Source organism: Ptychodera flava, chromosome 12 (assembly GCF_041260155.1).
Source record: "Ptychodera flava strain L36383 chromosome 12, AS_Pfla_20210202, whole genome shotgun sequence".
In the NCBI taxonomy this organism is placed as follows: Eukaryota; Metazoa; Hemichordata; class Enteropneusta; family Ptychoderidae; genus Ptychodera; species Ptychodera flava.
This window is the reverse complement of record NC_091939.1, coordinates 35,856,433-35,883,821: the sequence shown is the minus strand read 5'-3', so window position 1 is coordinate 35,883,821 and position 27,389 is coordinate 35,856,433. Positions and strand designations below refer to the sequence as shown.

The 27,389-nt window shown below is 38.7% G+C and overlaps 1 long non-coding RNA gene across 1 annotated transcript in view; it reads right to left on the bottom strand.

The window, feature by feature from the left end:
* Positions 1-16,452, bottom strand: part of LOC139145754 (uncharacterized) — an 84,038-nt gene extending 67,586 nt beyond the window's left edge. Inside the window, exon 1 of the long non-coding RNA XR_011555009.1 lies at positions 16,308-16,452. This is a non-coding gene — a long non-coding RNA (uncharacterized lncRNA). The remainder of the gene's footprint in view (positions 1-16,307) is intronic.
* Between the last annotated feature and the right edge of the window lie 10,937 nt (positions 16,453-27,389).

The window sequence follows — 27,389 nt, the reverse complement described above, 5'->3', positions numbered from 1 at the left end:
GTATTAAATCTGTTGTATTTGGTACTTGGTCATGTCAGAAATGTGAAAAAAACTTTTAGCAGAAAAAAATCGGATTGTATAGTTGTAACAGCCATATTTTGAAGGGTAGCACAAAATTGCAGTACCGCAGACTGGCACCTTTTTTGTTAAATTATTCTTCTTGTAAGTCATCTGTTGAGCTTATTTTGTAACATAACCTGGCTTGTGGGGTATCATTAGTAGGGCGATTTATTCTTCTTTAAGATGACATATTGTAATATGCAATGTCCTTCATAGTTTTCATGAAATATGGTCAAAGTTTACCCCAAACCACAAAAGTTCAAATTGCAAATTACGGCTTATCTTAAATTCTACCATTTTTGCTACACATAATGCATAAGGCAATTCTTGTACGAAATCTGATTTGTTTGTTACAAAAATATGTCATAAGTATGAAATAAACTTTTAACGGGAAGATGATACTATTTAGTAGCCATTTGGATCATTTTTGGAGGGGGAACCCATATATGGCAAATGTATGTGTTTCGGCAAATTTGCCATGATACCTGGGTAACCTTCCAAATATGATCCAAAAGGCTACAAAATCATATTATATTCCTGTTAAAAGTTAATTTCATATTTGTGACATAATTTTTTAACAAAAACACAGATTTCATAGGTTGCATACAAGCATTGCCTTTTGTATACAAAGTTAATAAATTGTAAAAAATGGTAGAGTTTCAGATTCGCTGTAATTTGCTGTGTAAACCTTGGAGTATGGGGTAAGCTTTGGTCCTATTTCATGAAACCTAAACAAGATATTCCATATTACAATATGTCATTTTAAGTAATTACCTTTCTATTGATACCAAATAAGATAGGTTATGTTAAAAATCAATCTCAGCAGGCGACTTATAAGAAGACAGCTTTAACAAAAAGCATGCGAGTTGGCAATTATGCTGTGATTTTGCGGTCCCCTTCAAAATATGACTGTTACAGCTGTAGGGTCCCAATATATTTTCTGTTAAAAGTCTATTTCATATTTGTTACATGTCCCAGTACCAACTAAAAAGATTTCATACAAAATATTGCCTTATTTGTTATGTCTAGCTAAAACCAGATATGAACTGAATGTGCTCACGTGTTTTACAACAGGTTCATTAATATTAGCACGCTTCATAGAAAGTTTTCTAGCCAGTAAACAGACAAGCAAACTTAAGCATTTATTTACGCAACAGAACAACTTGACATGCTAATGTGACCCCTGAATGGAAGACTTTGAGTTTGATAAAATAACAAACGTAATTATCAAGCTTCAAATTGGCTGCTGACGACTCGACATGTATTGACATTTATCAGACACTACTGGACTCATAAAATAATGCAGTATGACATGAATTACTGCATACTTTTTACTGTTATGAAGTTGCGTAAAACAATTGTACCTTTGACCTATCTCAAAGACCTGTGACAAAACAGCCAGGAAGGAGATGTTACGCAACATTTGCAGACCTCAGGATAATCATTTAATCAAAACACAAGAAAAAAGACATGTTCAAATGAGCACACAATGCGGAGTGGCAGACAGACTACTGATAAGACTAGACTTGTATACGGTCTACTGCTAGAGTAACTATCTCTGATGAGGATTTATTGTATTATGTTTTTCAATATTTCTGTCAATAAACCCAATTTTCAATTAATACCAATATAATTGACACCAGTGTGAGGCGTGTAATAAGAACAATCAGATATCTGTTATATCATTATATGTAGCAGGTTTCATCAACTTTCGCACAGTACTCTCAGAGTTAAATCACTAATTACAAAACTGTATTTAATATGTAAATGAGCTAATTATTGACTTGACACGCCCAATGCTTCTCAGTACAATTAAATATTTATCAGATCAATATCTGTAGCAAGTTTCATTAAATGTAATGCTGTAATTTTGGAGTAATATCACTAATTACAAAGTTCATTAAATATGCAAATGAACCCTTAATTAACTCCACACAACTAAATGCTTTACACCACAATTAGATATCTGTCAGATCAGTATCTGCAGCAGATTTCATCACATTTGGTGTAGTTCTTTCAGAGTTATATGACTAATTACAAAACTTCATAAAATATGAAAATGACCTATTTTTTAACTTGACACTGCCAAATGCTTATCAGTACAATGAGATATTTATCAGATCAATATCTGTACCAGCTTTCACTGACTTGGGTGCCATAATTTCAGAGTTATATATCTAATTACAAAGTTCATTTAATATGCAAATAAACCTTTAATTAACTTGAAACTACTAAGTGGGTTACACCACAGTTAGATATCAGTCAGATCAGTGTCTGCAGCAGAATTCATCAAATTTGGTGCAGTTATACTGGAGTTATATGACTAATTATAAAACTTCATAAAATATGCAAATGAGCTATTTATTAACTTGACACTGCCCAGTGCTTCTAACTGTAATTAGATATATATCAGATCACTATTTGTTGTACGTATCATCAAGTTTGGTGCAGGAATTTTAGAGTTATGCCACTAATAACAAAAGTTTATTAAATATGCAAATGAGCAGATAATTGACATGACACTCACAGTATCATCATAATGTTCTGAGATTGTCATCTGTGAAAAGTTTCATGAAATTTTGTGCAGTATTTCTTGATATATGTCTACACTGCCATTACCGTCTCCATAGGGAAACCATGTACGGAAAAAAATGATATTGCATAACTTCATTAATATGCAAGCCCCACTAACCAAAATCTAATCAGTTCTTGCAAGTAGCATATGGTACCTGTCTACCAAATCTGACTTGAATCTGTTAAGGCGTTTTTGAGTGATCGTGTAGACAGACAGACAGACAGACACACACACACACACACTAACAAACAGACAGACATCGCTATGACATTAGCCCACGTGTTCACACACGTGAGCTAAAAATGGTAGAATTTGACAATACCTACGACTGTAATTTTCGATATAAACTTTTTGGTATAGGGTAAGTTTTCGTCATATTCCATGGAAACTATATAAGATATTGCATATAACAATATATCATTTTAAAAACTAATAAATTACCTTTCCAATGGTACCAAATAAACATGGTTATGTAATAAAATAAGCTCAGCAGATGACCAAAATGAGGCAAAATTAACAAAAACGCATATGTGTCTGCATTGCTGTGATTTTGCAGTACCCCGCAGAATATGCCTGTTACAGCCATAGAATCCCGATATTTTTTCTGTTAAAAGTCTATTTCATATTTCTGACATGTCCCGGTGCCAAATAAAGCAGATTCAATACAAACCATTGCCCCTTTTATTATGTCTAGCTAAAACATTGGAAGAATTTGACGATAGCTACCAAAGTAATTTTTTAATATAAACATAGGGATATGGGGTAAGTTTTGTCATATTTCATGAAAGCTATACAAGATATTGCATGTTACGATATGTCATGTTAAAGACTAGTAAATCATCTCTCTAATGGTTTCTAACAAGTGAGATTATATTTAAAAACAAGCTCAACAGATGACTTATCAGGAAGACAGGTTTAACAAAATGCATGCAAGTCGGCAACACTGTGATATTGCGGTACCCTTCCAAATATGACTGTTTAGAGTCCGAAAATTTTCTTCTGTTAAAAGTCTATTTCATATTTTTTACACGTCCCTGTACCAAATAAAACAGATTTAATAGCAAAAATGGCCAGATGTTTTTGTGTCTAGCTAAAAAGATTGGTAAAATTTGATTTTAGGTATGACTGCAATTTTCAATGTAAACTTTGGGGTACGGGGTAAGTTTTGGTCATATTTCATGAAAACTATACAAGATATTGCATGTTACAATATGTCACTTTAAAGCCTAGTAAATTATCTTTCCAGTGGTACCTAACAAGGGAGGTTATATTCAAAAACCAGCTCAGCAGATGACTTATAGAAAGACAGGTTTACAAAAATGCATGCAAATCTGCAGCACTGTGATTTTGCGGTATCCTTCAAAATATGACTATTAAAGCTGTAGCGTCCGAACATTGTTTCTGTTAAAAGTCTATTTTTCTGACATGTCCCTGTACCAAATAAAACAGATTTCATACAAAGCATTGCATTTTTTATTATGTCTAGTTAAAATATTGGTAGAATTTGAGATGTACTGTGATTTGCAATGTTAAACTTTGGGGTATGTGTAGCTGTGGAAACGCAGCTATCTGTTGGCGGGGTAGCGTGCGTCGCTATGCGGGTCAAAGGTGAACCCCGCCACCAATACAATTAGGGTATGGGTACGTTTTGGTCACATTTCACAAAAAAACTATGGAAGGTATTGCATAGTACAATATGTCATCTTAAAGAGGAATAAATTGCCTTTCTAATGATACCAAACAAGTGAGGTTATGTAAAAAAAATAAGCTCAGCAGATGACTTACAAGAAGACAGATTTGACGAAAATGCATGTGGGTTGCAAAATCGTGATTATTGTGGTACCCTTCAAAACATGACTGTAACAGCTATTGCATCCCTATATTTTTTCTATTAAAATTCCATTTCGTATTCTAGGGATCCCAAGGCTTCTGAAAAATACAGGTTTGTTATCCTGTGGGGGTGCACGTAGACCCCCTCTACCCCACGGACTACACCTCTTTGGCGTTCGTTCAGGGAAGTGACGGGCGGCGTCAACAATACCAAGAATTAGTTGAAAGTAGATAAAAAACCCGACATAAAGTTTACTCAGTGATGTACTGCTTTGTCACGTCAGACAAGTACTGGATTCGTACATTTCTCCATAAACCCTTTACTAGTGTTCCAGGGTCTAATTTCTCGCATGTTGTCGTCCATAGTTGTGTGGGCGTGCCAAGTGATCTATTAATTGGACAATCGTCAGATTAAAACGTGTTACAGTGGAATTTGATCGAGTGTCCGTTTTGCCTTGCAGAGCTCGACAAGTCTACATGTTGCTTATCATTAGAAAAGTAAACATTTGCAACAAATTGAGTCTTTGATGTTAGATTATACAGCGCGCGCGGCGACCGTTTCCCATACACTGTCTAGTCTACAATCATGACAGTCGTTTCAGCATGCCACTCATGCACAACAAGCTTGACACCGCTCTATAGCTATAGCACATCATCAAAGTTTTCTTTCAGCCATTTGTGTACACTTTGATTTGGGAAATACAACTCGGACAAAACTCACTGGCATATTTTTTGAGTGTCGGATCTATATCTCGAGGAAAGTCCTCAACATCAACCGGACTGACCCTGGGCGCGTTTTATTATAGTAGAACATTGTATTTCTTCACTGGGTAAAGAATATTTTGAAGGCTGCAGAGAGATATCACCGTCCCCTCAATGCTAACCCGTTGCCGTGTATGATGTTGCCCGGGAAATTAAGTGCCAAAATATTGTAAATTATTTCAGAAACACTGGGTGTGTTATTCAATGGCACAAAATGTACCGTGTTGATTTGAATTGCACTTGCCTGTGCAAAATCTTCAAGTCTATTTTGTAGCTCAGAGAAGTGTCAATTGAGAAAGTTTCATTTAGCTGAGATAAAAGATAAAGCGGGATTAAAGTTTCATGCAGGAGAGTTTAGCATTTTCTGGTTGACAATATTCAGTGTTGTATGGTGTCAAACTTGTTGATAGAGTAGACTGCACTGGCAATGCTACAGACTGCATGCTGAAGGAACTGTTGCCGTGATTGCTGACATCGAGAGAAGAAGAAAAGTTTTTAAAAAAGAATTTACTTGTTTCTTCATAAAGTTCCCAATTTAAAAGTAAACACCTAAAAGAAAACTGGTGATGTGCATGTAGTGCAGTGTTATGTTGTTGTGAGTGACATGCTGAAACGACTGCAGTGATCGTGACGAGACAGTGTATGGGAAACGTTTGCCGCGCGCTGTAATCTAACACCAACCAAAGACGAAGACCGGCTGAATTTGTTGCAAATGTTTACTTTTCTAATGATAAGCAACATGTAGACTGGTCGAGCTCTGCAAGGCAAACCGGACACTCAATCAAATTCCACTGTAATTGTTCTTATAAGACCATTTCTGTGAGTCCAGATCGAGGGAAAGAACGTTATTACACTTTTCATTCAAAATAGAATAAACCAAAAACCCTCATTTTTACCACAATGACGTTCAACAAACTAATGGAAATGCGTTTTTCTATCTTTAATTGCTCACAAACTTTTTCAAGAAAAAAATACCCGAGTTTCACTAGAGATGACAAAGTCTACGTTTCGCCATGGAGTTATTTGAAGATCAATGTTTACATGCGCGCGTCACATATAAAATAATTATGGTCTTGGCGGTTAGAATTTATAGAGTGACCGTGGATAAAACCAAATGCAAAAAACAAAACATACATTGCAACGAGAAACCAAAGTTTACATTGGAAATAAGAGAAAGAAAATTAATATAAAAAACTTTCATGACAATTATACCACGATCACTTGGTGGAGTGACCCTGAATATACAATAGTTTCAAGAAATCGACATCGACTATTTGCAATCATGCACAGTTAACAAATCGAGATGCCGAAATTGGAGGGCTGAACGTGAAAGTTCAAGTCGCCGCCGGATCATCGGCACCCCCCCCCCCATACCCACACACATAGTTTTGTCTGCGTAGATTGGGACGCTATGGACGCTATGCAGACGACTTTCAGACTGTTATAGAACTAGGCCTGCAAGTGTAGCGAGATTTTATACGGCAGGTCTACTGTTCAAAATCTGGCTCATTGTTTCGTACAACGATAGACTACTATGGATCGATCTAACATGGAATATGAGGTTACAGCTACAGTCTATGGTAGAACCAAGAAAGTAATATAAAAATCTTATCAATGCGTAAAGTTTGAGTGAATAGTCCACTGTAACGTACTAGCGGCCAGAGTGTTAACTTCAAGGCAGTCCCAGCGTGACCGGCATCCCTTCACCCACCTTGGAGTAAAAACACTGAACTTGACGCTTTGTCATCGGGAAGTTGCAAATTGAAGTGTCAAAATAGTATCGTAGATTGTTATGATCACGTGTCTTTTTAACTCATTCATCACATATCAATTTCTACTAAAATTCATCCACAGTGGCTAAATATCGCAATTGGACACCTCAGAGTCGATCTGAACTCCAGCTAAGGGAGCATTCAATTTTTACAGAATGGATATGGGGTAGGGGTCGGTGGAAGTCAGAGGGTTGGACTTTTACGAAACCGTTTTTACGGGAGGAGGTGAAATTTTTACAATCAATGATTGGAAGGGGGTCAAATTTTACAAAGGTTTGTACGGAGTTCTGGCAAAAACTTTTGACTTTGGAATTTCACCGAAATGTTGCTTGGTCCTCCATACATAATCTATGAGTAGTCTATGAGAAGCTGTGAATAATTTCTTTAAATACAAACTAGCAAAATCTGTGTATTTATATTCTTGATTATTGATATTAAAGGCACGTGAGCTGCAACTTTTGGCATTATTTCAGGATTTTTTATTTAGACTAAAATTAGTTCATAGAAATGGTCCTACTCAGAGATGTGCAGTCAAGTATAATTATCCACTGAGTGGGACTGCGTGGGTAGGTTTCAGTAAGACAAATAATAAACGGGTGCCGCACCCAAATAAAACAAACAAAAAGCTGTTCAATATCTTGCCTACTCTGCCACAAACAAACGTTTTTGAAGTATATAATATCACTTTGCAGATTGCAATGACTATGTGAGGAAATTGGAGGTACCTTGAGGTTGGGACAAATTTCACAGAGTTGCAGCTCATGGGCCTTTAATGTACTTTGCAAGTTCATGTGTGTGCAAAAAATTGATTGCTATTAAAACCTGTGCTTTAAAAAAGTTTGACTATTGATATAAATGTACGTGACGAGGATATTATATTTGAAAGAGCAGATCTGAAAAAACAATATGATATTGGAATTTCACCCAGTGATTATTTTTAAAGTTCACAAAATGATTCTTTGAAAGTTCAAAAATTCAAATGGGGAATTATCTATGGATATTTGATTCGGATTGGTATCATGACTGAGTAGAATTTTAAAATACATCGGGAAGAAGATGTGGGGGGTTGAGGAGGAAGTGTCAAAGGAGGTTGTACTCACCCTTGTGTGAAAAATTGAGAAATAGATGTGTGCAATGGTGCAGTCTGGTTCAATATGAGGTGTTTTCAATTCGTAATTTTACTGAGTAAAACTGTGAGAACACGTACCCGAGGGGGGGGGGGCGCATCGAAAATTTTGAGAAATTAATGTTCCAAATGGTGCAATCTGAGAGGAGTTTCAATTTATTTTGCACCAAAAATGAGTAACCCCCTTCTTTCTCTCCACATCCCTCCTTGTAGTTTTCAATATTTTGAGTGACCCCCTCACATTCCTCCAACCCCTGCTGTAAATAATGATGGCTCCCTTAGCGAGCCAGTCTGCTGATGTTCAGTCCTTCAATTTATTAAATGTTTTAATAGTTATATGCCCATATCCATACAGTTGGAGCAAGTCTAATTCAGCTACCCAATTGGATAACAGCTTCCGTGGCGCTCAACATCAGCGGACCTTGTGTCGATCTCACAAAGGAAAGTCAGCCCAACTCTCTACCCTCTTTCAAATAGTTTCGCCCTTGTTCTCAAATATGGCGAACTTCTGCAGCAGGTTTGTGTGTATGTCTCGCGCTTGAAATAGAAAATTATCCCCGAAACGTCTGCGGAAACCAGGTTTACCCGTTTTTGTTTAAACTTTAAGCAGAAGGAATACCAATAGCCAGCAATTGTTGTATCCTGTCAAGTGGTGTTCCCTCACAAATGCATTCGTTGCGTGACCGTCGATGTCCAAAATGATAATGACATGCCCAATGACGCAACATGCAACCCCGCATGAAACAGGTGTGTAAGACACTGCATTCGGACATGGACAGGGACTCTCTCTCACACAGCGACAACATAACCAAACGTGTCCGTGAGTGGACCAGAGGATGTAGAGAAGATGTCAATGAAAGCCGGGTAAGATATACGCTATTCCTCGAAATTCTGGGCGGGCTTCCTAAAAAGTTAGCATCGTAATGTGCAGGCAATGAGCCGTGCGCTGGCTTTATCCGTAGCCCTGCGTGCCGTGCTGTGTGTTGTTATCTGGCAAGTGACTCTCTGTTTTACAAGGCATTTTGCTAAATGGCTTGACGGGTTAATGCACGGGCTTCCTGGGACAATGAAAAGCAAGAGATGGCATATGCGACGCCCTCAACGACCATCTGAAGTGTACGTTTCGTCTTTAGGTGTAACTATGGACGCGCGCGCGTTCGTTCGACGATGATCTGAAGTGTACGTTTCGTCTTTAGGTGTAACTATGGTCGCGCGCGCGTTCGTTCGACTTGTCTCACGGAAGCGAGTGAGAAGGTTTTAGATATACCAGGGTATGAAACACATTTTCAGCCTTCTCCCATATAGCCTATATAGACCTCGAAATACGCCACCCCAATCACAGTTTACGTTTTAGAACACAAAGAAAACTAACGTGCAGCTGTTTATTTTTCACTAGTTAGGCGAACATTCGAGAGAATGGTGAAATAATGTGAGTCACTTTTTCTCGGTACGTGCGTTACCAAACTTCGTTTTACGGTAAATCGGACTGTCGCAAAATTAACCGCAAAACGTCATCTTGAAGAACGGCGTCGTTCAATTTCGCGCGACTGCATCAGTGTGTGGCATGGTGGCAGCATGACACACAGCACAGGGGTGTCGGATCGTCTACCGTTTTCGTCCGGTACTCGGAATATACAGCTAAGTAGATTTATTGTTAGTCTATTAGATAATGTACCATTGTTATTTATCAAGTTTCTGGTAGGTGGATTAGGTTTTTCAGTCATTTTTATCGCATTTTTCAACTTCGATTAGTTGGGTGATGAACAGTCTCATGCGATGGCATGGTTCTGCTGACTGCTGTGTACAGTGTCGATGTGTCATTTTCCCTTTGGTATTGTAGCCGAGCACTTTTTTAATGCCGGGTAACCTTATTCGTTAGGGTTTCCATTGTATCTAAGCTTCTGGATTTTTATATTTTCTTTCATCCTGTCAACACTGTACACGTTGCATAGTATTTGGTCTGTCCATTTTCTATCAGCTGGTTTTTTCTCTTCAATGCCTGCATCAACTGTTTTCTGGTCATGTAGGTCCACCGGACACTGGATGTTGTTGGTTGGTCAGATGCATCTGTCTCGCAGGTTGATACGTCTCCTATACCGTGCTGACTTCAGACAGTTGTACAGTGTTCTGCAAGCCTCGCATCTGTTCGAGAAATTTTGGACCATACTGCAACAACTTTTTGAGTATAAGTGACAGTCTTCTATGCCGTGTTTTTCAACCTTGCATATTGCATCATTTCTCAATTGTGTAGCGGTACACGATTCTGCAAATATCCCTTTAACAGGGTTGTGAATCAAGGTCTCTGAATCCTCCCTCACCATTTGGTGTGATTTCATCACTTTCTCTGAGTGACAGATTGAGGTAACAGTATGTGATATAAGTAAGGGAACTGTACAACTTTCTGATGTATACCAGTTTTACCCTTAAGGTGTATGAATTGTGAGTTTTTGTATCAATTTAAACAGTAACACTATTGTGTGTTATATATGGATCACCAGGTTTTATTAACATAGAAGGCACACTGTTACAAACATTATCAAAGTCTGTTGTAGACATGTAGTAAAATTGATCTGTATTCAGCAATCTGTAGGTAAGTGAAGTGCTGCTATATACATGTATAGTGTCCATTGAAAGGCACAAGCTATGTGATTTATTTACACACATTTTACGATAATTTGATAATCAAACAGTATTGTCAATGTCATAGTGCAGCTATGACTAGGCCACTTTACAGACTAGGCCACCTTTAAATTCATCATGTATTTTGTAGAAATTTTTCCATTGTTGGTTAAATTTTGCTTTACAAAATATGTTAATCTAAGAGTTAATCTAATAACATTCATTTTAACTTTCATTCACTGTACATATTTTAAGGTAGTGTAAAGGGTATTTTTTGACCAAAACTTCATTCAGATTCAAAAACAAGTTAGAATCAAGACTTTGCCAAAAATTACACTTTGTGGACCTTTGGTGAGCTAATCACCATGAAAATGTATTTTGATTCAAATGAAAATCATCACAATACCATGAAAAACAAAAAATGCAGAACTTTTGTACCTTAATAAGCCTGTATTTTCAAAAGAACAACCCAAGACTGGGTTAAGTTGAACAATTGATTGTTACTAGGGTTTGACTCTTGCTTTTATGACTTTGTACTTTTTGTATGAAATATTACAATATTCTTAATGTTAAACATGTTTCACAGATTATCTACAACTCGAATACTGCATATTTGTGTGTTATACCTTTATGCCATTAGAGAGTTTACGTTATCAAGATAACTGCAAATAATGGGGGAGGTACTGGTTATACAGACAATTCCTTGCTACATCATTTATTGAGATATATTTTAACACTGATATAACATGTAAGGAAATAGGATTTTTCTGTTCCTGTTATTCATAACATGGCCTCTGTGAATGCCAGATTTCTATGTCTGGTTCTGGAACTGACAATGAACATAATGTACAGGTTTTTACTTAACTGTTTCTTTGATTTCCTGAAATATTCATCTCATGTCATAATTGTTTAATTTTACATTTTCTTTCATCCTGTCAACACAAGTGGCATAATATTCGCTCTATGCAATTGTCTGGAGATTTTACTGCCTGTGAAGCTTCACAAAAATGACTGTTTAAATAATTGATTTTTCTCTGTTTGATAATTAATTTTCAATTGCATATAGCCTGACAAAAATTGTTATGAATATAATCAAACTGATCGTCCTCCTGTGACCTAGTGTAATGTATAGACTGGTAGTTACAGAATTCAGTCATTCCCATTGTGTTGGACACAATTAATTCAGTATGTTTGCAACAAAAACAGAAAAAAAGGCATGTACAAGCATTATACGGGTGGAATTTATCCTTTCCCATAGGTTTACATTGAGAATCGCTGGAAAAGCAGTTCCTATTGCCATTTTCATGAAAATTTGCACATTGCTAAGTCAAAAGAAACACATAATAGTGATAAAATGATATTAAATGGTCACAATGGTTAATGTGGAGATAAATGGCATTGGAAGATTTCACCCATAGAAAAGGCATTGGTGAAAAATTCATGGTCTTGTTTCTCACAAATGAGCGCAGTGACCCCCATATTTTATTACACATTTTGATATACAGTGAAGAATCTAAAAATCGACAATTTAGGGAAATGACAATACTATCAGTTTTATCGCTTGTACATCCTTAATATGTCCTGTGTATGTACATCAAATTTTCATTATGCCATGTGACAAGGACTCGCTCAAAATTGTTTTATGAACAAAACAGAATACCGTCGTGAACCATCAAATCTTCTTTGTATCCTTTGCACTTGTGGGAAGGTAGACATTATGCACCTGCCAAACTGATCTTTTGTGATGCCATGATTATGGCTGCAGCAGTAGACATTGTATGCCTCTGACACTGTGACCATTTTACCTGACACTACTGCAAATGTTTCATGAAATCTGAGATGAAAATAAAGTCAATACATGTAATTGGTCATGGCAATATTTTGTTGTCTTCACAAACACTCACACCAACATATGGAAGCTGTATTAAAAATTTCCATTAGGAAAAAATAACCTGTTCCTCAGATCCACCCCTTCTCCCTCCCTTATCTGATATAGAATTTTACAGTACATTTTCTTGAAATTAAAGAGACAAAGTTGCTCATTTCCAAGTTTAGTTGATTTCTAAATATTGCTTTTCTTGTCCAACCCTGTACATCGACATAATGCATGATTTCTTCCATCATTTAATTTTGGTTTGTAATAAAAAATGTATCATAGAAGAAGAATACATGTTATAACCATGTACAGGGTGAGAGTTTACTTGTATCATCTGGTGATTTGGCATATTTCAGTCAAAGAATTGAATAAATGATGTTTCAAGAGAAACTAAACTAAAATAATATCAAAAATGAGTGACTTTGTCCCTTTAAACTGGATATTGTTAAAACTGTTCTTTAGGTTTTCCTTCAAACTAAATATTTAAACTATTACTTTGCTTCAATAGTGGTTCAGTGGTTTTGCATTACCAAATTTATAAAAGCCTCAAAATATTGTGCTTTCCTATAGCTTGTTCTAAGAGTTTCGAGTCCTTTATAAAATTATTTGGTATTCCAAGTATGTTGGAAGGAAAAAAATCAGTCCTTGATTTCACTGCCAAAAAAAAAAATCAGGATCAGTTACAATTTTTTTCTCGATAATTAAAAATGACTGTACACCAGCAGAACTTTATGCATGAACTGCAAGTGTTCCACTATGATTTTGTAAGCCTAAAAATGCACAAGGTATATCCGAACTGTATATAAACAAGACAATAAAAAACTAAAGGTGAATCATGTTTAGTAGTCTTGCTCTTGTGATGACGTAATTGTATATGCAAATGAGTGTGCCATCGAATTTTTCATCTTTTTCAATTTTTTTTCCTTGTTTGAGCTTACAGTGTTCAAAACATTTGTTAAATTAAAAAAATGGAGTTTTACTAATCTTTTGGTGACGGTGACTGCCCTGGAAAAAAGTGTCCCCCCTGTCCCCCCTTTTTGGTAACGCACGTCCTGAGAACTCATATGAGCGGTTGCATACCCATCCTAATACATACAGTGTACAAACGCGTCTTGGCCCTAGTAACCAGAGATCGTCTGCTGGTCCGTCGCGTGCCCGTCGCGTGCGGCGGCGGTGTGTGTTCAGTTGTGGTTGAAATTACGTCATTTCAGCTCGGGTGTAGTCGATCGACCCCGGCCGTGACGTTCGTGGGCAAATGCATGCTTGTGCGGGTGTACACAAGCAAGGATCGTGTTTACATACTGACTAAAGAAGAGATTATTATGCTAACTTTATTTTGGGTTTCTTTAGGAAAGACGTCTGCGTTCCGGAAACTTCCTTCTCGACGGGAGGTCAGGGTTCACGGGATAAAACGAATAACGCAAATTTGGTCGGTGAGGGCGTACTGCTAAATTCGCTTCATTGTGCCATGAAGCCCATGGTTAATGTGGCGTTCTCTGTAAATGCTCTTTCAGAATAACAATGCCAAGTATAAAATTGCTCAAGAATGGAATCGTAGAAGGCCCAAAATCAATTCGCAAGATAGATGCGACATTCCATGAGGTAACATTGTCATTCATGCATGTTTTGGACAACGTACGCTATCTGAAATTCAGACGAATTTTGTTTGCAGCTTCTAGTCTCAGCCATAAATTCACACGAATAAGTGTGACTTTTAGTAGCCATTGTGACACTGGCAGGTTTTATTTTCGTCCATTATTATGCGGAAAATGCGGACAAATGTGATTTGTGCATACTAATGAGGTAAGATATGACGTCATTTGCGATCAGCGCTATCGTTAAAACACAGACCCTCGAGGGTCTCTATGGGTAAATTACATTCATAATATCCTTTTAGAAGATTTACACAGTTGCAGAGAGGAAGAAAACCCACTTTTCATCTTGTGAGTTACAAGCACTGTCACGTGAAGAGACAAATACTTGGGCATGTCCTAGAAACTCTTGGAAGTTGCTTGTGTTTGCCATGAAGTCTCCTCAAATGAAGTGATGTGGTCTGAAACGTACTATCAGTTCAAGCCCTATTTGTTTTAGAAAGTGTGTTAATGGAAGGTTTCCATCTATAGAACTCATAAATTATCTCTTTGTGGCCTGTAACATGGAGATAATTCATGTGTAGGTTATTGTCAAGATAGATTGACACTAAAAATTGGATACAAACCACAACAGGTTTCCAAGACCTTTAGCTAATTTATCTCAGAGTCTGTAAACCCCAACTACTCCTCAGGTCACTGTTGAGCAATATTAATCTCAACCAGTCAACTAGCTTTGAAAATGCAGCTATCTGTGGCGGGGGTAGCGTGCGTCTATGTGGGTCATCAAGTCAACCCCACCATGCTCTGCGCACCGCCTCGCAGCGAAAATGGGTATGTTACAACAACCTAACTTGGGTAGGGACTTTGAATGGCAAAATAAACCAAAGTGAGCGTAATTCGATAAAATGACCTATACCTGCCTGAACTCTGGTTATATACCGCTCATTCCTTATATCTCTGGTTTGTTCTTACTCAAGATTACTACGCTTACTACACTTTGTTGAAACATTTGTGCTGAATGGTTTTAATTATTTCCATGTATTTAATCACAACTATTTCTAATGCTGACTTTTCCTATCCTATAAACACTTTTGTTTCAACGATCCATGCTCAGATATTGGCCCTGTTGCACTGATATATAACTATATTCTCAAAACCACACTTTGGCATACACATGCTCAACACACCGATCTAATACAGATTTGATTGTTTGGAAGTGAAACTCGTGAATCAAATATATGGGCATTTTGTAAGTTAACTTTAACTTCTCATTCATATTTTGCAGGACACGATAATTATCAGTGACTTCATTGTTCAGATGTCTCCAACTGCATGGTCTGACCATGGCCACAAGTGTCAGATAGCGGCTGACTTTATAAAAGCTGACTTTGTGAATGTTTTGGTAGGTACATGTATATTTACATTTAAGCTCTTTGTCTTTATGCCCACCCTGTACAGCAAGTAGGTGAACGTGAATATGCTGTGAATCAGTCAAGTGTATTTCTGTGTATTATTAGTACCCACGGATGAAGTCGGGGGGGGGGGGACTTATAGATTGGGTCATGTCCATGCGTCCGTCTGTCCGTGCGTCTGTTCACGCAGATATCTCAGACATACCCAGGTCAATTTCTTTCAAACTTTGCACAAGGATAGTACCCTACCCCATACAGATGCACGCCGATTTGTTTCACAATGCAGTGTTTTGCCCAGAGTGCGTTCTTGCGTCTTTTGACACAAAATTAGCAACAATGTCCCGCAAAATACCGGACATGGGTCACAGGGATGCACTAAAATCAGGGCTAGAATTGTCTCTGGGACCATTAAGATTTAAGCAGTTCTTGACAGGGTCACCAAAGGGCCTATTTGGCAAATATTTAAGTTAATCAGACTGTAGTGTTAAAGAAACTACCGCTGACATGGAACTACGCACAGTCACCTGTGATCTATTCCGCCAACGTCCAAGAAGGTCTTCTTAGGCATATGTACACGCGACCATGGGGCGCATATATAGACGCAGAACGGAACAGATCACAGGTGACTGTGATTAAAGTCAACGCAAAGAAGCACTCAGACCTGGCAATTATGATGTCATTACCTGTTGTTCATTGGGAAATTTCAATGTCCGACGATTTCGTGCCAGATTCTGTGTACTGGACCTTGGTGTCGTCTGCTGAGGCAGACCAAGACCGTCTCCTGTTTTCATTTTTTTTACGAATTCCTTCTCATACTTCATGAGTTCATTCTTGTTATCTGTGGTACAAAAAATGCATAATGACAAAAGCTAGAATGTTAGAAAACAGACTTCTACTCTTATGTTTGTATATGGAGAAAAGATAGTGTTATTTTAACGATGGGACTCAAGTTCAGAGATCAATTTCAGTATATTCACTTCAAATTTCGAGCCACTGACACATGGTTTTTGCTTTGCCGAAAAGTGTTGGGTCACATCATTCAAGGAATTATTACTGAAACGGCAAACTATCATTATTTTTCCTTTATCTTAACTGATTACAGACTACGATATCTTTATAGCCATACAGACTCGGGAGGGTTTATGGATAAACATGCAGAGATAATGTACATTCCTTGCGCTGTCTTCTACAGACAACGCGGAAATGCTGAGCATTCTTAGCGTGGCCGATACATCATCACTATGATGATGGTCGTCTTTTTTATGTCCATGTTGTGACTGTTGCAGGTATGATGCACTGGCAAACATTTCTGACATCCTGGAGACCATTTTTACAGTAACGAGCACACCAACACCGGCAGTGGTGCTCGGTATCGTCTAAAACGCAGCGAGGGCTACAAAAATCAGCAAGAAAAACAACTCTTCGTGACAGGGCTGTGTGTTACCGGCGTTGTACGGCCTGTAGTTTGAGGCCGTATAACGCCGGTAAGCTACAAGAAAAAAGACCGAGAGGTGCGCAAAGGCCGAGTTATAATAGTCCGACCTTGGCTCTTACTGCAACAACAATCAAGAAACATGGTCTCAAATTTGTGGAGTGACCGTGCAAGAACTTTGTGAAGAGTCTGAATAGCGATCTTTCACTAATGAGCGTGAAAAACAAACGGGCTCCTCGTGTTTCCAAGCATGCCAATACCTCGCCTGCTTCGCCGGCTCGCTCGACTCACCCTCTGAGGGCGGTATTATGGTCAGAGGTGAAGCAGGCGAGGGGGCTGTGAGAGAGTCCAGCCATTGCTCAGCTTTCGTTACATTTGCATGTCTCGTCGCAAAATCTGCAACCCGGTTGGGCAGTAGCCTAATTATTTAGTAACTGTCTGTTCTTCCCGCCGTCTTTCTGTCTATATATAGTATTCGGGTACTGCTCTGTGTCACGCCAGTGTACTAAAGATCTTAAGCGATCTGGGACTAGCCTTTGTTGATCAGCTAATCTCAATGAACAGGACCAGTTAGCACCCCCATAAAGTTCTCCTCCCAGAAACTGAGGGAAATCGTACTTAAAAGCCCGACGTCATAGGCTAACTTGGCATTATATTAATTTATGTGAATACATAAACAGACAGTATACCGGCATTTTCTGGCACTACATTTTCTCCGGGCGGCAGCGGAACAAGTGAATGCATATCTGATTAAAATCAGATGTAGAGTACGGCGATGTCTTTATATGCAGTATTTGCGGTATCGCCTTGGCGACAGCAAGAGAATACCGCGTAAGTAAAGACGTCTCCGCACTCTGCATCTGATTTTAATCAGATTGTAAATGCACAAAACTGACGGTAATTTTTCAACTTAGTACTGGTTTAATAAAATTCGGAGAAAATTGTGCTTGAGTTGGAATTCTTGGCTACGCTGTGCGATGCATTGATCATCTCAGTTCCGTTTTTCGCAGGGTATACTTTATTCAAATAAAAAATAAATCGGCGGCGCCTGAAAAAATTTGTCTCATTTTTCACCTACGGACAGCGAATGAATATAACTCGAAAACCCTATCTCAGATTTCGGGTAAAATGTCTGGAAATGCAAATGTCTAGACAAACCTTCAAAAAGGCCAACAATTTATGCAAAAATCGTCATGTTGACACTTTGAAGGCTCATCCTGCGAAAATAAAAGCGAATTTCTAAAATCAAAGACACAGTATTTCGCCTAATATACAGGTATGTAAGGGTAGCTCAAACCCCTAACTGGGACCGCCAACTGGGACTCCCAGTTGGCTTAAAATGCACTCTGGGACCGGTCCCAGTTCACTTCTGGGACCGGTCCCAGAAGTGAACTGGGACCGGTCCCAGAAGCGAACTGGGACTGGTCCCAGTTTGGCTTCAAAATTAACTCTAGGACCGCGGCCGCGGTCCTAGTTAGCCTCCAGGATCAGTTCCAGTACACTTCAGGGACACATCCAATTTGTGAACTGGGACCACTATGAAAAAACCCAGTTACTGGTACTTAATACTAACAATCTGTTAATGTTTTCATCGTTTTACTCTGCCATAATCGTAGGTATACGCGACATTTAATAGATCCCAACTATTAAAGGCCAAAGTAATTTAATTCTTTGTTTTGTCTGTGTGCACATACTAGGGTTTTTTCTACTGCCAATGGTTTGAATAGGATTTTACTGAGCTTTCCTGATTACAAAATTTCACATCTTGTAGTATAACTTATGATGATCACGATGAAAGGAAGTTTCTGATGATTTTTGTATAGACACTGGTGTTGTTACATGGAAATAATCAAGAAATATAAGGTGTGTTTTGATTTTCTTGTATGTGTTTTAGTACTGCCTTCCCGCTCATGTTTCGAAACATTTGAGTGGGTGCGCTAAACAAAGAATTTGGGCACACAGTCCATGTAGCCGACAATGAGATGCAAATGATATGCGGTCAAGGTCTCCTCAACTAACTTTCAGCTGGTTCTTCACTTTCTACTATTTTTTTAGTATTTTTTACAAAGGCACAGACTTATTCTACCTGCAACTTAAAACTGATAGTGATTTTGTAGCTCATTCTTTACTATTTTTCATAGTTTTGGTAGCCGGTAACACACACTTCGTGTTCGTGTCGGCTACATGGACGATCTGCCAGAATTTGATTACTTTGGTCTTACTGCGATGTACTCATTCTTAGCACTAGTAAGTCCTGTGCTATGGTGTGTGTTGAAATCTTACTGCACGGATCACGTTGATAGAGAGACTGTGTACTGAATCAGATGAAAAAGGAGATGAAAATAACTGTGCAAGACTAGCAATTAACTCATCAAGGCTTTCATTACATTAAAAACAGCAAACAAAACATTTAACGAAAACCCGCTGTGTTTTAATAGAATTGCAATTCACTTGCAGTATATGACTGATATCTTAATTTGGACCTATACCGGTAGTTATATTTCTGAACAGATAGACATAAATAGGAGAGGGGCAACCATTAGTGCATGCATGTACTGTTACAGCAGAATCATTTCATTGTTATGCGAGGAAAAAATAGACATCAATGAGGTGATAATAGTCCCATTACATTTTAAGACAAAGGGTTTTGAATATACAAGTCAACAACATGCACTGCTTCAAAACTTCATTGACAGCTAGTAGCTATATGTAGTATATGCTGTCTCAGTGTTTTCTATTTCAGTCTGTATGTCTGTCATAGCTCTATGGAGCTACGAGTCCCAAAATTGAAATGAGACCTGACTGTCCTTGAATGAAACTGGGAGATGTTAGCTTTCCCACACAAAATACATCATTAGTTTTTTTTACATAATTTTTACAACAGTACAGAGAATATGAATAAAACAAGTGCATACAATTGCTACAAAAGGCATATAGTGGGATGGGAAACTTCTTTCGCATTAATATTATGGTTTCGTCATTACAGCATGGAGGTACCTTACCTCCATGGTACAGTTCATTTGATACAAGTGTGTTTCCCCGCAATCATAATGGTCCCAGTTACGTCGAGCTAGTACGCTTCTGGGACCAGTCCTAGAGGCCAACTGGGACCGGTCCCAGTTCGCTTCTGGGACCGGTCCCAGAAGTGAACTGGGACCGGTCCCAGAGTGCATTTTAAGCCAACTGGGAGTCCCAGTTGGCGGTCCCAGTTGGGGGTTTGAGCTACCCTTACATACCTCTAATATACCCAGGTATGTAAGGGTAGCTCAAACCCCTAACTGGGACCGCCAACTGGGACTCCCAGTTGGCTTAAAATGCACTCTGGGACCGGTCCCAGTTCACTTCTGGGACCGGTCCCAGAAGCGAACTGGGACCGGTCCCAGAAGCGAACTGGGACTGGTCCCAGTTGGCTTCAAAATTAACTCTAGGACCGCGGCCGCGGTCCTAGTTGGCCTCCAGGATCAGTTCCAGTACACTTCAGGGACACATCCAATTTGTGAACTGGGACCACTATGAAAAAACCCAGTTACTGGTACTTAATACTAACAATCTGTTAATGTTTTCATCGTTTTACTCTGCCATAATCGTAGGTATACGCGACATTTAATAGATCCCAACTATTAAAGGCCAAAGTAATTTAATTCTTTGTTTTGTCTGTGTGCACATACTAGGGTTTTTTCTACTGCCAATGGTTTGAATAGGATTTTACTGAGCTTTCCTGATTACAAAATTTCACATCTTGTAGTATAACTTATGATGATCACGATGAAAGGAAGTTTCTGATGATTTTTGTATAGACACTGATGTTGTTACATGGAAATAATCAAGAAAATATAAGGTGTCGATTGCAGAAAATAGATCACCAACGAGGTTTATACTTACATCTCTACGAGTAAAAAACACCTTAGAAACATTAGTTTTGAGTAAAACAATCGCACGTGCACTGTTTTGAAAATAAGTGTCAATGGACCTGGGTCGCATCCTTCACTCAAGGTTTGTCACTGTCAATGAGTAACTCTGCATGATTTTTAAGTGAGCTACGATGCGAAACATACCAGTTGCCATTTTGAATTTTACACCGTGATCTTCAAGTGTCATGGTTAGGAAACTGTTCCAAACACTGATGAATAACTGTTATAAAAGGAAAAACGATGTTTACCTGATGTCATCAACACGGTTGCCTCATATTCTTTCCTGTCACTCCATCTGACAGACACGGTGTTGGTGACAATTGGATCCCCTGTCACAATTTTCTTTGTTGGAACTATTGATACAGTCTTGTCAAGTTTAAATTTCACAAACGCGTATACAGGAGCTGAAAGGTAATATGACAGATTTAATGCATATTGACACTTGACTTTTTAAAATGTTTTCACTATCCACTCACCAAGGCAATATGCATTTTCCAGGAAGATTTTATACTTCTCACAACCGCCCCTCAAACCCCTCAACACACATAAATTTATCTTCTGAAGTAGGTTGCTTGCAAATTGACAGTGCTGATCGTCTCTTGGCTACAAAGGTCTTAGATCATAAGTGAGCCGAGGTGATCAGTGACTGTCGTTTCGACTTTACTAAGGGGCTTTCTGTCCACACCGACAGACGGTGTGGACCCTTGACCGTAAATCGCTGGTAATTCAACGGTTTAGGACGTCATCAGAGCAAATTGATTTTGCAGCCTGTGGGCGATATGTTACCCGGGTTGGCATAGAGTGGAATCGAGTTGATGTCAGTCGGAAATAATTAGAAAAGGGAGTTTTTCGTGCGCAGTCCAAAGCAGGACCGCGTCCGCCGGATTTTCCTTCAGGCCTAAGAGTCAGCTGGGCCGTGTTGGGGGCGTATAACGCCGGGAACACAAAGCCAAGACTAGTTGTGGTTTATTGTTTTGAGAAAGATTATTGCAATGAGCTAGAAGGAGACTGTAACTGGATAAGTTAATTTCGCGACGAGCAGAGTCTGAACTGTGATGAAGAGGGTTAGTTGTATAATTCACCTGTCAGAAGTAGCTCTCCTGCTTCCTCTACACTTACACAGAAAAACATAAGAAATCTGTCTAGTCCAACACACTGTTAAATATGCTATGTGTGAAAACGATGTACTTACGTTTCATAAGACGACGCACCGCCGAGGTGGAGTACCGATATACGCCTGAACACGTTGACATTCTCGATGGCGGCTCGACTACAGCTTAGAAGAATTTTACCAACTCAATTCTCAGGCTGGTAGTGAAAATTGTGTTCTGGACGCTAGTTCGACTTTATATGATCATCATGATATGATCAGGATTATGCAGGCTTGAATCATAGACAATCTTTACTGTCTCTGCTCCAATCATTATGCTCCAATAACTGTGTTAGCGCTGGGTTTGGAAAGCTGTTAGCCACTGTGGCGAATAGTTTCAAATTTCTATTAGCCACAAACAAATTTTATTAGCCACACATTTTTACGAAAACAAAGCTTTCTATAATGCTATAATCTCCAATGTCGGTTGCATGCACAAGAATAAACTATCTACACATCAACCTTGTATCCAATTGAGACTTCATTTTAACACTGGAAATTGCTTGATTCTGGACCGCGATGCAAATCGACAGCAACACGCAACGTTGAGACCACGATTACAATGAACTGCAACTCGGAAGGTTGGGACCGCGATGCAAATCAACAGCATGACAGCAACACTGAACGTTCGGACTGCGATTAAAATAGAAGTTTGGTTACACGTAATTACGTTCCATCAGTACACGTAGCGTCTTTGTCACGTCATACAAGACGTCGCGTACATGTGGCACAGACGTTCGGAACGTCATCAAACGACACGTCTGCACGTAGTCTTAATTACGTGTAGTAATTTTTAGATTTTCTTGGTGATTTGCGGGAATTTACACAGGAAATCTCGTTAAGTATGAGTATCATTGTAAATTAGCAAACATCTTTGATATCAGAAAATTCCGTAGAGTTCACCTGTACAAGACGTACGTGCTATGATTTCTTTACATAAATGAAATGTTGTCGTCTAATTCAACTTTTTAGCTGAAGCTGTCACACAGATTTCCCTAAACTACATAAATAACTGTTTTACAGAAAATCGGTAAATTTAATGTGAGGATACAACGAGCTTGAATAGTCCTCGCGTAGAGAAATTTTCTTAAAACTTAGACGAATTTTGTATGTTTCTGAAAAAACAATACTGCAAAATCAACCAAAAAAATCAGAACTGAGCATGGATATGCGTGTGTGCCTTCAGACGTACACGTAATTAGATTATAACCTCTCTAATGAACAACAACACGGAACGTCGAGACCGCGATGCAAATCAACAACAACACGGAATGCGTCGTTAGGACGGCGATTTTATAGCTCTGTGGTGGGAGGCCGCATAACGCCGGTAACACACAGCCCTGCCATGCAGAGCTAGCGATTTTAATGAACATCAATACGGGACCATGAGGTCCGCGATGCAAATCGACCACCATTAAATAAGACCTCGATTAAAATGCGCAACACTGAACGTCTAGACCATGATGCAAATAAATTTCAACACCGAACGTTGCGTTGTGACCACGATTAAAATGCATATGTCTGCTGTAGTTTCAATTCTCGCGAGTGTTCGCTTTGCTTGCTGTACACATGATGGTACACTGGACAAAATGACGTCAAATTTATCGCGAGACTAGGGCTCGATTGCGTCTGCCTGCATTTTCAATTCTCGCGATAGTCATTTATGTGCATGCTGTACCCTATACAAATTGACGTCAAATCTCTCGCGAGACTTTGCTCGATTGCAATGGCGTACGTCGAAGAGAACAATACGGAAGTAGATATAGTTTTTTCGCAAATCGCCGAAAGAGAAGCGCAGATCAACAAACAAAAAAACCCACGTTTTTGCTTATTTTGCGGAATTTTTTCAACAAAAATCACTTTCGCCACTGTGGCGAATTAGGATCGATTTTTCTTCGCCACTGCTGATTTCGATTCGCATTTGCGAACGTGGCGAATGGGCAGCGCGAACACAGAATAAAAAGCAACGTATATTTACATATGGAACCTTTGGTCCAATAGGAACCGACTTTGAAAACCGCCCAGCTTGTGGACCGAGTTACGAAGTTAAACTTCATACAAATCCGAAAAAAATCCAATTTGCGTATTATAAAATCTGTTGCGTAAGGAAGGAATGCGGGCACATGAAAGAAGGCGCCAAACTTGTTTATCAAGATTAACTACAAATTAATGTTGCTGTCTCTTTCGTATACTAGAGTCTAAAATGTTTTTAAAATTTTGCTCAAGTTAGGGACCATGTTGACTGATGACTGATATACCCTACTGCGGGGTGCCAGCTGGGTGGAGTTCCGTTCGCCTGGCGTGAACAAAGATCTTACGAAGAGAGGCAATACGCGGTCACACAGCAAAAAAAAGTGTATTAGGTAGTGTGGTGATCTGTATTAAAACTAAAACCACGTCAGTAGACTGGTGGACAAGTCAATAGGTCATGTGGTGCCATAAACCCCGGATTGAGAGCGATCCATGTGCCCAGTCTGTGTGACTAGCACTGAGTCATGTCAATAAGGTTGTAGTTAGTACAAAAACGCTATGTCGGCTGATTGGTTGTTGAACCGGCAGATCGTCCATGTAGCCGACACGAACACGAAGTGTCTGTTACCAGCTACCAAAAACTATGAAAAATAGTAAAGAATGAGCTACAAAATCACTATCAGTTTTAAGTTGCAGGTAGAATAAGTCTGTGCCTTTGTATAAAATGCTATAAAAATAGTAGAAAGTGAGCAACCAGCTGAAAGTTAGTCGAGGAGACCTTAACCGCATATCATTTGCATCTCATTGTCGACTACATGGACTGTGTGCCGTTGAAAAACCAGCTGCTCCCAACTGCGGCCAGTACAGCCAACTTCCTCGAGTGTCTAGGGTCAGTCGGGGCACATTTCACCATATTGACAAGCAGTCAGAATGAAATCTCCGATGTGACGTTCATGGATTACATCCATGTTACGTTGTACCACAGTCCCTCTATCCACTCGCTTGTTTTTCCGTAGACAGTAGAGGGGATTCCCCCTTCTACTGTCTATGGTTTTTCACACAAAAAATAAACATGAGATGAATGCAAACTGCATCAGTCACTGCAATGACCACAAAATATACCAAACAAAGTAAAAATGGAACTTTTGTAAAAAAAATCTGTTATTTTAAATTGAAAATGTCAACATAGTAGACTAGATTTCCTCCCTCGTTGTACCACGCAGAAATGAGTCTTGAAAGGAAATGGTCCGATACTAGTATCAAACTTTAATGAGTAAATCTCTGCTACCTCCATGATTCCACCAATCCACATAAAATAGCTTATTTTTTATTGCCCTAAAATTCTGTATACCTTTGCAATGAGGAGAGTATAAAGTGGAGTGTACGTGTCATTATAAATAACCAACGGCACTCGTAGTCCATAGAAATGCTTATTTGAATCGGGCAGTTTTGAGTCTTTATTTGAAGATATCGACTTTAGGCCATTTTTATGTCCATGTAACCGAAATTTGAAAAAAAAGACAAGTTACACAAGAAGTCGCATATTGTGTGAATGTGTGTGTCAGCCAGTGGGTCGTGGGAAATGTACACAAATATGATTGGTCCGGCATAATTGAACCAATCCAAAAGACATTATGTATCTTCAAAGGTGCCAATGGGATGCTTTAGATGTACTACTTTAGATAGTGTCAGTCTGTGAATACACACAAACACACCTAACTTCTCAACTGACCACGCGGTTGGTCGTTGGGAATCTTCATTAGACATACTGTCACCGCGTCTGAATGTGTACATAAATTTGTAACAACTACCCCTTACAAAAAAGTCCTATTGGACTCCAATAGGAATCAGTCTGATAGGATTGTCCAATAGTATTTTGAGACAATATCCTATTAGACAGTCCCATAGTAGTCCAATAGGAATGCGACACCTGTCCTATGAGACAGTCCCATAGTAGTCCAATAGGAATGCGACACCTGTCCTATGAGACAGTCCCATAGTAGTCCAATAGGAATGTGACACCTGTCCTATGAGACAGTCCCATAGTAGTCCAATAGGAATGTGACACCTGTCCTACGAGACTGTCCCATAGTAGTCCAATAGGAACATTAGACATGTCCTATTAGACAGTCCTATGGTAGTCTAATAATAATATGTCCTATTAGACAGTCCTATGGTAATCCAATTTGAACATTAGAACGTTTCCTTGAACTCAGCCTGTACATGTGTAGACATTGTTATTGTTGAGGAATGAATTCTGGTCTGGACTAGAATTAAAATGTAAACAATAACATTTGCATTTAACACATACAGACGCTAAGAAGACAAACTATATAGTGGGTGTTTCAATGTTCATTAGGGAGCAAAGAAGAAATTACAATGGATATACTTTTGAACAAAGAAACTTTATTTCTATAATCAGAAAAATATTATACAAAGCTGTGCGTAACAATTATCTAATTAAACTATTATGGCTGAGACTACAGAAGCATATCCACATAGAAATTAAGGTCTGCCTTCATGAAATTTTTGAGTTGCACCTGGCTGGCTCTTGTTTTAGGTAATAAGTTAATTTGATGCTGCTATGTAATGTATCAAAAAGTTACACAAAACATTTAATTTTCAGTATCATAATTTTAATAATTCAAAAGCCAAATGAGCTCTATCAGCATAGAAAGAATTCAGGTTTCATGATGGCAATACATGAGTAGAAATCGTTGAGATATCAACTTCCTGTTTGTTATGTAACAGGGGGTCCAACCCCGTTGTCCCATTGCTCCTTTGTCTCACATAAATATCAATTCATTTTGACCATATGTATCCAATCACTAACTACATTACTACCTTGGCTTTAAACTTCACTCCTGTTTATATTCTTTGTGTGGACTGAAATGCCATAGTCAACAAGCTAGAAGTCACACAACACAATAGGTATACACTGGATCATGAGCAGGCAGGTAGACAAAGGACTATTGTAAATCTGGCTATTTCCATAACTATTCAGTCTTCAAAAGGAAAACACTGACATATAATAATCTTTCCTACCTAACTTTGCTGTACTACAGTGATATAAAAGCTGTAAAACACCCGGTTATGCTGCCACACCGTCCTTTTTCAGAGCTACGTACAACTGACCCCTTTTGTCTGTTCTGCAGCGGCCATCTTGTTTTGATGATGCTAGCCCATAATGCACTGCAGCCACCCAACTGCATTCTGGGCTTAGGTTTTCCAATAGGACAGTCTAATAGGACTTTAAAAAGGTGTACAAAATATGTGTTGATCAGACATTATAGCTAAGATA